This window comes from Pteropus alecto, unplaced genomic scaffold, assembly GCF_000325575.1.
Source record: "Pteropus alecto unplaced genomic scaffold, ASM32557v1 scaffold249, whole genome shotgun sequence".
In the NCBI taxonomy this organism is placed as follows: domain Eukaryota; kingdom Metazoa; phylum Chordata; class Mammalia; order Chiroptera; family Pteropodidae; genus Pteropus; species Pteropus alecto.
In genome coordinates, this window is record NW_006443132.1 from 426,686 (window position 1) to 438,539 (window position 11,854).

An 11,854-nucleotide genomic window follows, 5' to 3' on the forward strand; every position below is an offset into this window, starting at 1 on the left:
CACACACACACACACACACTCTCTCTCTCTCGCTTGCTCTCTCTCTCTCTCTCTCTCTCTCTCTCTCTCTTGCCTCCTGTTCTAATCGGTCATATGGCCTGTTACAGAAACACACAGCTAAACACACACAGAGATACCATACAGGATCATCACAGGAAATTTTAGGTCTCCCAGTCCTGGAAGGAAGGAGTATAGCTCAACCTCCGGAGTTTCAGCAGCTTCCCTGGGTCCCTGACCCCACCCTGGCCACAGTCCAGTCAGGTAGGCCCCAGGGACTCAGGCCAAGATTCCCTCCCAGCCCCGAGGAAACATGGTGCCCCAGGCCCCAGATGAAGCCCCTCTCCCTGACCCCTGTACCTTGCTTTGGGTGCAGTTTCCTCACTTCCTTTCCCACCTGAGCAGGCAGGGCCCTGGCTAGGAGGGAGAAAGTGTTCCTCTCAGCTCAGCTGGGCTGTTCACCCTGCCCTGCTCAGCACATCCTGGCCTGGTCCTGCCCTGCCCTCCCCCTGGGTGTGGGGTTGAAGAGGATGAATCACCTGGAGGGTGGCATAGGCAGAGACATAGTTTGAGAGACACATGGCCAGACAAAGTGAGACACAGAGAGTAGCTGACAGGGCCAGAGATCCAAAGAGTAAAGCCAGGCACATAGATACATACATAGATGCTGGGGTCCTAGGTGTCCCTTGTCTGCCTCCTAGGGCTGGAGGAGCCCATTTGACCCTGTCTCCACAACTTCAAAGCAGTCAGGCTTCCCTGGGCAAGCCGTCCCCACCCAGTCCGGGGCGCCTGGCCAGGGCTTCTCTCCTTCTGCCTCACTCGTTGTCCTGGGGATAGGGTGACCATACCACCCTTCATGGCCCTGCTCTGGCCCACCTTCTTCTCCCTCCTCACCCACCTCACCTGGGAGCCCACGGATGGGCCTGCCTTTCCTTTCTCTCTGCCTCTGTGCAGGCAGCCCTGCAGAATGGGAGGCTGAATGAAATTCAGATATTCTGGGGCACTCTGGATTCCCAGGTGAGAGGGGCATGGATTGTCAGCCCAGTTTTTAATGAGGAGATGAAGGCAAAGAGAGGGGCAGTGACTTGCCCGAGATCACACAGCAAGTCAATGGCAGACTTTCAGCAGACTGGTTCTGGTCTGGACTCGTTTCTTAACCATGCTCTCTAAGGGGAAGCTGGGAAAGAAGGAAACCAGGAGGAGTGGGGGTGTACCTCAATGCTTCAGAAAGTTGTGAGCTGCAGTGTGGCTAGGGAGAGCAACTCCCCTAGGCCTGCCCACAGGAAGATGAACAACAGGGATCCAGTTCAGGAACCTAGGCCTTGGCAAGAACCAGGTGAGACTTCATTGAAGGAAAGCAGGTTCAAGATCCCTCCCTCTCCTATTTTAGTGCTCCCCTTCCCTGTACCTCTGCCTACATTTACCTGTCTCTTCCTATGTTTTCTTTTAGTGCTCTCCTTGGCCCCAGGTCTTGCTCCCTCCAGGTGGCTGCATGAAACTTCAGCTCAGGCCATGCCACTTACCTGCACAAGAACCTTCTGTGACTCCCATGGGGTAAATAGAAACTTCTCAGCTAGGCCTCCGTGGTCCCTCATGATCTGCTGGACTTTCTGGCATCCCTCGGCTTCATTTAATCCCTCAAATATTTTTAACCCCGCTCTAAGCCCAGTTGATTCTGTGCTGGGGGATGTGAAAATCCTATCCCTGCTCTAGGAGTGCTCTAGGGGAGGCCCTCCCATTCCTAGATACCACTGCCTTTCCTACCGCCCCATCCCTTCCCCACTCAGCTGGGTCCTACATTGGTTTTCTCCAGCCCATTTTTTTATGGTAGACAATCCATCAAGCTCTCTCTCTCGTGTGCGCGCGCACCCACTTCTACACATCTCGACAAAGCCTCCACCAGCAAGCACTGCCTCTTCTACCACTGGGTTTACTAGAGTCCCCAGTGCCCACTGGAGTAGGAGGCCACAAAGCCCCCACCTCCACAGAAAGTCACACCAAACCTTATAACTTTGTGAAACTGTACCCAGACACACACTGACTATGAACAGCCCTCAAAGACCTAGTGAGAACCAGAGCTGTTCACGGGTCTGTGTGCAACGTGCTTGACACAGTATGCACACACACAGCCACTATTGCCACTACAGTGTCTCTTGTCATCCACAGGAAGCATATCCAGGGCACCTCAGGAGTGCCTGGGCACTGCCCCAGCTCTGCTGTGGGGTGGAGGAATGGGCATGTGCCCTTGGCAGGCTGGAGGGCAATCTTGATCTTGACCCTCAGGGAGCTCTCAATCACAAAGAGAAAAGAATCTCATTCAGGAGAAGCTAAGTGTGGCCTCAGGAGGTGCAAGGGGGTCAGCCTATCGGGACTGGGGAAGCTCAGGGGAGAGAAAGGCCAGCCACGGTGTGGCAAGATAAAATATAGGCTGCCCAGTTAAATTTGCATTTCAGATAAACAGTGAATAATTTCTTAGCATGTCTCATACATACATACTTATACTAAAAACTTACTATGCTATACCAAAAATTATTTGTTGTATATCTGAAATTCAAATCTAACTACTTTTTTGGGTGAATTCCAGCAACCCTTGTCAAGGAGGGCTTCGCGTGAATGAGGCAGAACCAGGCCTCCGAGGTGGCACCTGGAGGCCAGGGACTCCCGGACTCTTATCCATTAGGTCTCAGGCAAGCTGTGGAGTCTACCCAGTTTCCCCGCAGTGGTCTCCTGAATGCTCATGACAGTGACATTTCAGGGATAAACCTGAATCTGGTCTCATTTATTAAAAAACAAAATCAATAATTGAAAACCTGTGGTACTTGGCTATTCCAAAGAAGGGTGGCATGATCACATTTGCTGATTGGACTTCATGGGTTAAGGTGTCGTGGAACCTTCATTAGGAACAGCTGGTTCGGAAGTCACACAGTCTGCAGTTAAATCCCAGCACCTCCATTTACTAGCTGTGTGACAGTGGGCAAGCCTCTCCAGCTATCTGAGCCTCAGTTTCCTTGTCTGGTAAATCGGATAATAATCACGGCTCCCTGTTTTTGGGAATCCATGAGACCACGAAAGGAAAGGACGTAGTGCCTCCCAACCATAGAGCAATTTGGGTATAACTTGAGAGCCAATAGAACCACACCTGCACAAAGACACGACACTATACATATAGACACACTCACACAGATACATAAGCCCACAGGCTGCAAGCTGCAACCCAACACAAAGCTATCGACACATTGAGAAACAGGACCAAACCAGCCAGAGACAGACACAGAATCCAGCCCCTCTCCACAACAGCTCCTCAGATCAGGGTAGAATTCTTACTAGAGGCAGGTGGCAGTGAAAAGACAATGGTGCACACTCCCACATTCAAATTTAATTCAAGCTATAAACCATAAAAAATTGTAAAGTAAATGTTACAAATATAACAGTTTTGAAATTTCCCATGATACCTCATTGTTACTGAAATAGTAAAATCATTCCAAAAATTGTTTCTGGTTGCTGCATGACCCTGTTTAGTAGGCACCTCGAGCACATGCTTCTGGGCTTACTGGCAGAGCAAGTCTATCCTCTCACTGAGTTTGAGACAAGTACTCCTCTGGTTGCCCCTTCCCATGGCAACCAGCCACTGCTTCTCCCTCAACTCTTTCTGGGAATTTCGGCTCCCAGCTTTCCCTCTCCCTGGTCAGCAGCACCCCCTCTCCCTTCTCCCAGCTGTAGACCCGGCTTAATTTCAAGACAGCTAGCTAATAGGGCCACAGACTGAACCTTGTCCAGGCCATTAACTCCCTGGTGACCTGGGAAGTCACTTCACAGATCTGGACCCCAATTTCCCCATCTGTAAAATGGGGAGAATATGTATTTGCTCCTCACTGTGAAAAAATGGTGAGATGCTAGAGTGGGCCAAAGCTGGCCCCAGCACTCAGGCCTCCTGATCTCCAGTGCACACCCAGATTTCTGTCTCTTCAAGCTAAGAGGTAGGCCCCAGGGACTGCTGGAATTCCTGGGGGTGGGGTAGGATGGGGGAAAGTGAACAGAGGGAGTGGAGAAGAAAGAACAACAAATAAGAAAGTGCTTTTTGGGAAGCCACATCCATGGGGGGAAGGGGAGTCCCTTAGCTTGAGAAAAAAGCTGGGGAAAAGGCATAGCTCCCCCACCTCTTTCCTTTGAACATGGGGTCCAGCCCAGCTTCCTCACTTCACCTTTGTGGCCAGACTGCACCCAGGCCTTGCTTGACCTGGCAGATGTTCTCTCTGAAAGTTCAAACACAAAGCTCTGTCAAGTGTGAGAAGTGCAGGGGGAACCCTGTGGGTAGCTATAAGGTTCCTTCCCTGAAACAAACTGGTCTTCTGAACAGAAGGACTCTAAAGAACAATGGAGGCACCTTCTACAGAGTGAAGGCACTTTTGGAAAGTGGGAGTAATTTTGGCAAGTAGGGAGCTTCCCAGAGTGTTCCCTCTGGCAAAATGGAAAAAATTTCTTTAAAATGGAGGTCTCTTTGATAAAGAGAAGGTCTGTTCTGTAAAGGGAAGAAGTTTCTACAAAATGGAGGAGCCTTCTTCAAAGTGCAGAGACATTCTGTAAAATGAGAAAGTATTCTAGAAAGTAAAGACCCTTTTGTAAAATGGATGACTTGTCTGTAAATAAAAGACTCTTTGACAAAATAGAAGACTCTGGTAAAATAGAGGAACTCTTTTTTTGTAAAGTGAAGCCCCTTCTGTAAAGTGAGGCCCCTTGTGTAAAGTGAGGAACTTTCTGTCAAATGGGACAGTCTAAGTCAATAGGAAATAGTTAGGACTGGGGTAAACAGGAGAGCATAAGCCTCACCCAAAATAGGGACAGCAGCTCCTCCCCTCTAGCTAATTGTCACCTTGCTGTAACAGGGTTCTGTATTTTTCAGATCTTCCAATATTTCAAGAAAACCAGAAATCCAGACTTTTATGTGAAATCCCCTAATTTTAAAAACAGTGAGTAGGTCAAATGAAACTTGTGAGTCAAATTCTACTTGTGGCCACCACTTTGCAGTATCTCAGTTAGATGGTCCTTAAAGCCCCTCCCACCTCTGCTATTTACCTCCTGTCCTATCTTATGTGCTCTGGCTCTTGGGTGGCAGCCATGAAGGTCCCCTTATCCACCACCCCCTTAGAAGAGCCCAGTCTCCCTTGGACCTGAGCAGGCTCAGGGGACTGACTTAGGTAATACTTGTTGGCAGTTCCCTGAAGTGGAATCTGCTTTTTGTTCTGTCTGGTCCAGTTCACATTCTGACCTAGGCAGGATGCCTGGAGAAGAGAACAGGGGATTACAAGAACTATCTGAACTCTCTGGAACTCAAGGTATTCACTTTTTAGTGAAGGATATAAGGTATGGGGATTCAACTGTTTGTTGAGTACCTACTCTGAACCAGGCATTATGTTGATGCTTCCTTGTATAGCACCCTCCTAACAACCCTGTGTGCTATTTATTAGCTCAGTTTTATAGATGAGGAAACTAAGGCACAATGAAGTAAAATAACTTGCCTGAGGATACACAGCTAGAAGTGGTTGAGTCGAGACTGTATCCCAAGTGTGTCTGTGTCTAGAGTCACAGAGAACATCCTCAGTCAATGTTTGCTGAGTTGGGAAATCACATTTGGAAAGGAAGCGGGGAGAGAGCTTTCTAAAGGAGGTAGTTTTTGAGTTCAGCAGTCCAGGATGGGGTATGCTTTTATAGGTATGGACTGACTGGGCATGGTCCTGCAGGCAAGGGAAGAAAAGTGAGCAAAGGTGTGAATAGTAGGGGTGGAGAAGTGAAGAGTGTGTTTGAGGGCACAGTGTGAACAGAGAGCTCGGGTTTGCAAGAAGGTTCCAGAGCAGGAGGAAGGGGCAGGAAAGAGAAAAAGACAGGCAGGCACCCCCTCCCACATTAACCACCAGCACCAAGGTACTAGGGGACATACAGAGACGGACACTAGCACAAACGGTCACAGACAGATAGAAACACACATACACAAGATCTACATACAAAGATCCACATGCAGAAACATCTAGAAACCTCGAGGGGCTTAGACAGAGCCAAGACCTACACATACCTGGGCATACAGGAACATACAACAACATATACAGGCCCCATGACACGCATAGACATACACAAATTTACAGACACACAGTCAAACATACACACGGACAAACAGAAAGAAGAACATTAAGATATACACAAAACAGACCCATGGGGACAAAGACAGCCAGGCAGCCAGGCACAGGCATGCGTACATGCACGCACACACGCACGCACGCACGCACACACACACACACACACATACACGCACGCACACAAACCACACAGCCACATGGGAGTACAGGCAGCCCTTCCCTCTTTTAGTTGCTAAATTGCAGTGAGGGCCTGGCTACCTCCTCCCAGTGTCTCTAGACCTAAGGCCAGAGAAGGATGGGGGTGGTAGCTCCACCCCCGGGAGGGGATGGGGACTTCAGAGGACAGGAAGGGAAGGGAGAGGAGTGGAGCTGCAGCTGGGAGCACTAGGGGCAGTAATTACCAGGTCCCAGGGCTGCCACGCTGGCTGGGATTTCCCTCCTAGTGAGGACAAAGCCACTAGGGGATGGCCTCTCTGACCTCTGCTGTGTATGACCCCAGGGACCCAAACACCCACCCATCTCCCCTTCCTCCTCATCAAAGTCCTGGTCAAAATTGAGAGAGATTATGAAGGAAAAAGACAGAGAGACTGAGACAAAGACAAGGAGGGAGAAGACAGGAAAACTACAGAGACCCAGAGAACTGGACAACTAGAGAGGAAGCCAGAAAATTCCGGGACAAGTCAGAAGGGAGACAGAGACAGAGGAATGCAGGCCAGAGAGGCAAAGGGGCAGGGACAAAAAGGGCAGTCCAGGGCCATTTGTTGATGGCTACAGTGTGCCATGATGAGAGCTGCGGGCTTTACCTGTAGAATTTAATTCTTACGACAACCCTAGATGGTGGAGAATGATAACCCTATTTTCTAGATGAGAAAACCGAGGCTCAGAGAAGTGAAGTGACTGGCCCAAGGTCACATGAAGCTAGAAAATAGAAGGGCTGGACCTGGGGGATTCTCACCCTGCCAAAGCCACAGGGAGTAGACAGAAATCCCTGAAGGAATTCTCCGGAGACACAGCAGGCAGGGAGGCCTAGAGGCTGGAGCCCTTAAGAGATGCAAAGTGAAAGACCCACACCTTCCCTGCCCCCTTTCAGCAGCCCCGGGGTGGGGGAGGGGCCGTGTCCACACCTGGAATGCATTAGGCGGGAGGCCCGGCCTAGGGTAGCCTGGCAGAAGCTGGAGGGGGAGCAGGGAAGGTGAAGGTAAAGGCGAAGGCAGCAGCGCCGGCCTAGGAGGCCCAGGCGGAAGAGCTTCTTTGCCAGCTGCAGCTCCTTGGGGCCAGCCCTGCCAGTCCCGCCTTTCCCCGCTTTCTCCAGGAGCCATCCCTCCATGACTTAACCCCTTCCCTGCACGGGGAAGTGCCCTGGAGGGCTAGAAGCTGCCAGCACCAGGCAGAACCTGCCACTCCCCCTCTGGGCCTCACCCACACACCTGTGCCCCTCAACCTTAGGCCTTACTCTGGGGTCAGGATGGGCACAGCTGATGCCTACTGGGCACCACCACCTAGGTGCCCTGTCTTCAGGCTCCTCAGACTCAGTGCGCTCTAAACCACACCCCTACCCCAGCCCCTCACTGGTTCCTCCTCCTTCCTTCCCCATCCCAGGAATGGCACCTCCATTCACTCAGCTCCTCAAGCCAGGGGCTGGGCTTTCTCCATGACTCCTCTCTTTCTCTTTCTCTCCCTCTCAAATCACACATCCAGCCAGACTCCAATCCTGCAGATTCAACTTCTTAGTAGCTCTACAATCCATATATTTTTTACCACTCCAGCCTAACTGGTTTCCGTCTCATCTTCAGGGCCCTCTACAAGGCACTCTCCACACTACAAACAGCTCGTGAAAACATAGTCCCTTCCAATTTCTGCAGCCCTGCGAAGGGCTCCCTTTGCTTTGCCTCTGGGGTGAACTCCGAACTCCTGAGCATGGGGACAAGTAAGGCCCAGCTCAGGAACACTTCCCTGCCCCCTCTGTCCAGCCACAATGGCCTCTTGTCAGTTCCTCGAAAGTGCTCCCTTCTGCCTGGGGCTTTGGCACATGTCATTCCCTTGGTCTGAATGGCTTTTCCACTTCTCCTCTTTTCCTTGCCCGCCCCCTCCTCATATGTTCCTGCAGTATCTGCACTTAGAATTAGTTGTCATGTATGTCTCCCTGTTAGAAAGGAGCTCCATGAGGACAGGGATTGTGCCTGCCTTGTTGCCCACCCAGCACCTCGCACAGGGCCAGCACAAAGGAGGTACTCCATAAACGTTTGTAAAATGAATAAATGCCCTCTTTTCTCCCCTCTGTCACTTTCCCTTAACTGCTCACCAAATATTTATTGACACCCTATTATATGTCAGACAAATGCAATGACCAAGTCCAAGACTTACAAATGGGGAAAAGGGAAGCCTGGGGGTGCAATAAACCAATGGCAGACCTAGGAGTGCTGAGGCTCCTTCACAGCTGCCCTGCAGCCTTGTCTCCAGCCCTGTGTGTGTTTTGAGGCACCTTTTGGAGGTGTGATACCTTCTAGGTCCAAGAAACTAGAGGGGCCGGACTTAGTGCTCCAAGGATATCTGCTCTCTTCAGATAAGGGAACTTAACTCCCGGACTGGCCAGTGGCAGACTGTGCTTCCAGCCCTCATTCCAGACAGGTCTTAGCCCCACCCAGACAGTGTCTGGCCAGCTCCACATCTGCCTAAGGCATTTAGCTAACTGGCCCCCCAAAAGCCATGGCTTGAGTCTGTTTGAGGTACTGTTAGCTGTCACTCCCCCTTAAGGGGGCAGGAAGCCTCAGCTGGGCCCTGCCCCAGGGACAGAGGCACCTGAAAGGGCCAAGGAATGGTGGTGCCAATCATTTGCAATATAGAAACTTCAATTCTTTTACTACTGTTTGGGGAAGTCATTTTCCCAGCTACCCAAGTCTTTACATTTTGTTGTTTGTTTGGAAGGCCTCAGTTGACTAGGAACCAAATCTAGGTCTTTTCTCAGACACATCCCTGGAATCTCAAACTGCTGCTCTCCAAAAATCCCTAGCACTGCCCACCAACCCCTCCTGTCATGAGCCCCCTCTTCTTACCATAAGCCTCCCTCTATGGCCTCTCAGGATGCCCTCAACAGGGAGAACATCGAGGGAACTACAGGAATTACTGATGTGTGACTTGGTTTTCAGGTGTATTCTCTCAGTTCTTTGCAACAGCCACTACTCTCGGTGTATGTGAAATGGTCTCCACTTTATGCAAATACGCTTTAATATGCCCCAAAGGCATTTCTGAGGCAAAGTTTGTGCAGGTAATGAGTGATCCACCCCAGCATGACTGCTGACCTTTCTATCTGTCTTCAAGGATGGGACTGGCCCCAAGAACCACGCATGCTCTCCCCATGAGCCGCCGTGTGGTCCATGGTATGCACTGGTAGTGAAAACTAGCAAACATCTCTGGCTAAAACCTCTCTTCTGAGCTTTCCAACCCTACATCCAAATGCCTGCTGGCCACCTCCATCTGGAGGTCCCCCCAGGTCTCTCCAACTCAGCAAGTCTCAAATACAACTCAGTATCTTCCCCTAAACCTGCTCCTTCTCTTACATGTAAATGGCCCTACCATCACCACCCACTGGGTCATTGTAATTGGTTTTAGAAAACAAGCCAGACTCATCCTGGACTTCCCCCCTTTCCTCAGCTTCTATACGTAAGCCACCAGCAAGGTCTGCCCATGTTAGCACCCAAATGTCTATCTCTCGGGTCTTACCCTCTTTATCTACCATGGCTCAAACTGAAGCTACCATCACCCATCGCTGGGGTAACTGCAAACTCTGCCTGACTGTCTCCCTGCTCCTGCTCTTAAACCCTTACCATCTACTCTCCACATGCAGCTCTGGGGATCTCTCAAACACATCTGAGCACGTCATTCCCTTGCTTAATAAACTCTTCAGTGGTTCCCCTTTATAAGGTCCCTTTGTCAGCCTTATCTGTTCACTTTTCCCAATACCAGCCCCAGTCCCCAGGATGTCCCATGTCTCAGTGCCTTTGCTCCCATCGAACTTCCTACCTGAACTGTACCTCATGTCCCTCCTCGCTCTACAAACCTCGCTGACACCCCTCTACAGCTCTTCCTTAGGGTTAGGCCCTGTGTTGGGTGCTGCTGATGCCAGGACTTCCTCTGCCTAGGGTCCCAGAATTGCAGCTGCCTTCCAGCTTGAACTTCCAAATGGCAGCTATTAGAGAGAGCTGAACATAGAGGGCAAACTGAGGCAGCCAGTGTTTGTATGTGGATGAGGAGTTGACTCACTTTCTGTAGCTTAGATCACATGCCTCCCTTTGGGACTGGAAGTGAGTGAAGCCCACAGATGGCCTTGGGGAGAAGGCCTCAGAGGGGAGGCAGATGCATTCTCCTGGCCCTAATGATACTGACTCACTGTAGGACCATGGCTAACTGACTCTCTGAGTCTCCACTGCTCCAACTGGGAAATGGGCTTGACCTGTGGCTCCCAATCTAGGCTGTGCATCGGAATTACTTGGGGAGCTCTGAAAATAGATTCCTGGGTTGTAACTCCAAGATTCTGGAGCTCCAGAGTGGAGTCTAGGAATTACGTTTATTTTTTCAAAGTGAACAAGGGTTTCTGATGCTTACCCAGTTTGGGAAACCCAGAACAAGATAGTGTCTAGGGGCCCTTCCATCTCCAATTCTAACTCCTTGGGTCTCTGAGCAGGCCCTCTTGCTGGCCTCAATTGGTTCAGCCCTTTTGCTACCCATGAAAAAGCAACAGGTAACAACTCTTTCGACTGAGCTATGGTCAGGTGCCAAACTACCCTTTACTGAGCAAAGGAAGGATATTCTTCCTTTGAATATCCTTCAAAGGAAGGCCTCGACCCTGAGGAATAGGGAAGGGTTCCCCACAAATCTCTGTGAGCTAACCTATACCTGCGAAGTCCTTTCCGACTCTCTCAAAGCCCCCTCTGTCATTTCACTGGGTTATCTCAGTAACCCAAAGAAGCCATAGGTTTTATCAGTCCGAGAAATGGACATAAAAATAATCCCCTCCCCCACCAGGAATCGAGGAGCACTCTGAAGCAATTAAAGGATCTTCACATGGATAAGATATAAACATTATTTTAAAAAGTTTCCCACAGGATGGGCCACTGGGCCCTAAGGATGGTGATTCCATAATGGCCTCAGCAGTCTGAGGAAGTTGGTAAGCACACAGAAATCTTAATATGTGGAATAAAATGTTTCAACCCTTTAATTGAAGCTCAAGACATAAACTCTATCTGTCTCTGTCTTTCTGTCTCTCTCTCACACACATAAATATGCACACACGCATACACACACCCTACAACCACCAACCCTGCCCTATTTGGACCAATTATAGACAAGTACTATAGAGAAACAAGTCACTTGTGCCTACCCCTGGGCCGACTGGGCAGTGGGGGAGGTAGCCCTCTCACGCCCCATGAGGCTGTGAATCACATGGCCCAGTGCCTGCCTTACCAGGGCCTGAGTAATTCCTCCGCCTCCTCTTCAGAAGGTTTTTCTCTTATTTTTTAAAAAAAATTTATTTCATTCTGCAGGCTTTGCAACCAGTATCTCATAGATTCCTCATGGCATGCTCTAGATAAGGAAATTGAGGCTCAGACAAGGGAAGTCACTCAGCCAGTGTCACACAGTGAGTCAGAGTAAGGAATGGCTGGATGGGAGGCCAGGTCCTTCCCTAACACCCGTCTTAGTACCTACCAATCCTCATCTTAGAGATAAAAAAA

At 50.1% G+C, this 11,854-nt stretch overlaps 1 protein-coding gene across 1 annotated transcript in view; it reads right to left on the bottom strand.

Moving 5' to 3' along the window:
• Positions 1-11,854, bottom strand: part of FGD1 (FYVE, RhoGEF and PH domain containing 1) — a 40,976-nt gene that overhangs the window by 26,455 nt on the left and 2,667 nt on the right. The window contains exon 2 of the mRNA XM_015598388.1: positions 4,155-4,250. The gene's annotated coding sequence lies outside the window, so the exon portion shown is untranslated. The remainder of the gene's footprint in view (positions 1-4,154; positions 4,251-11,854) is intronic.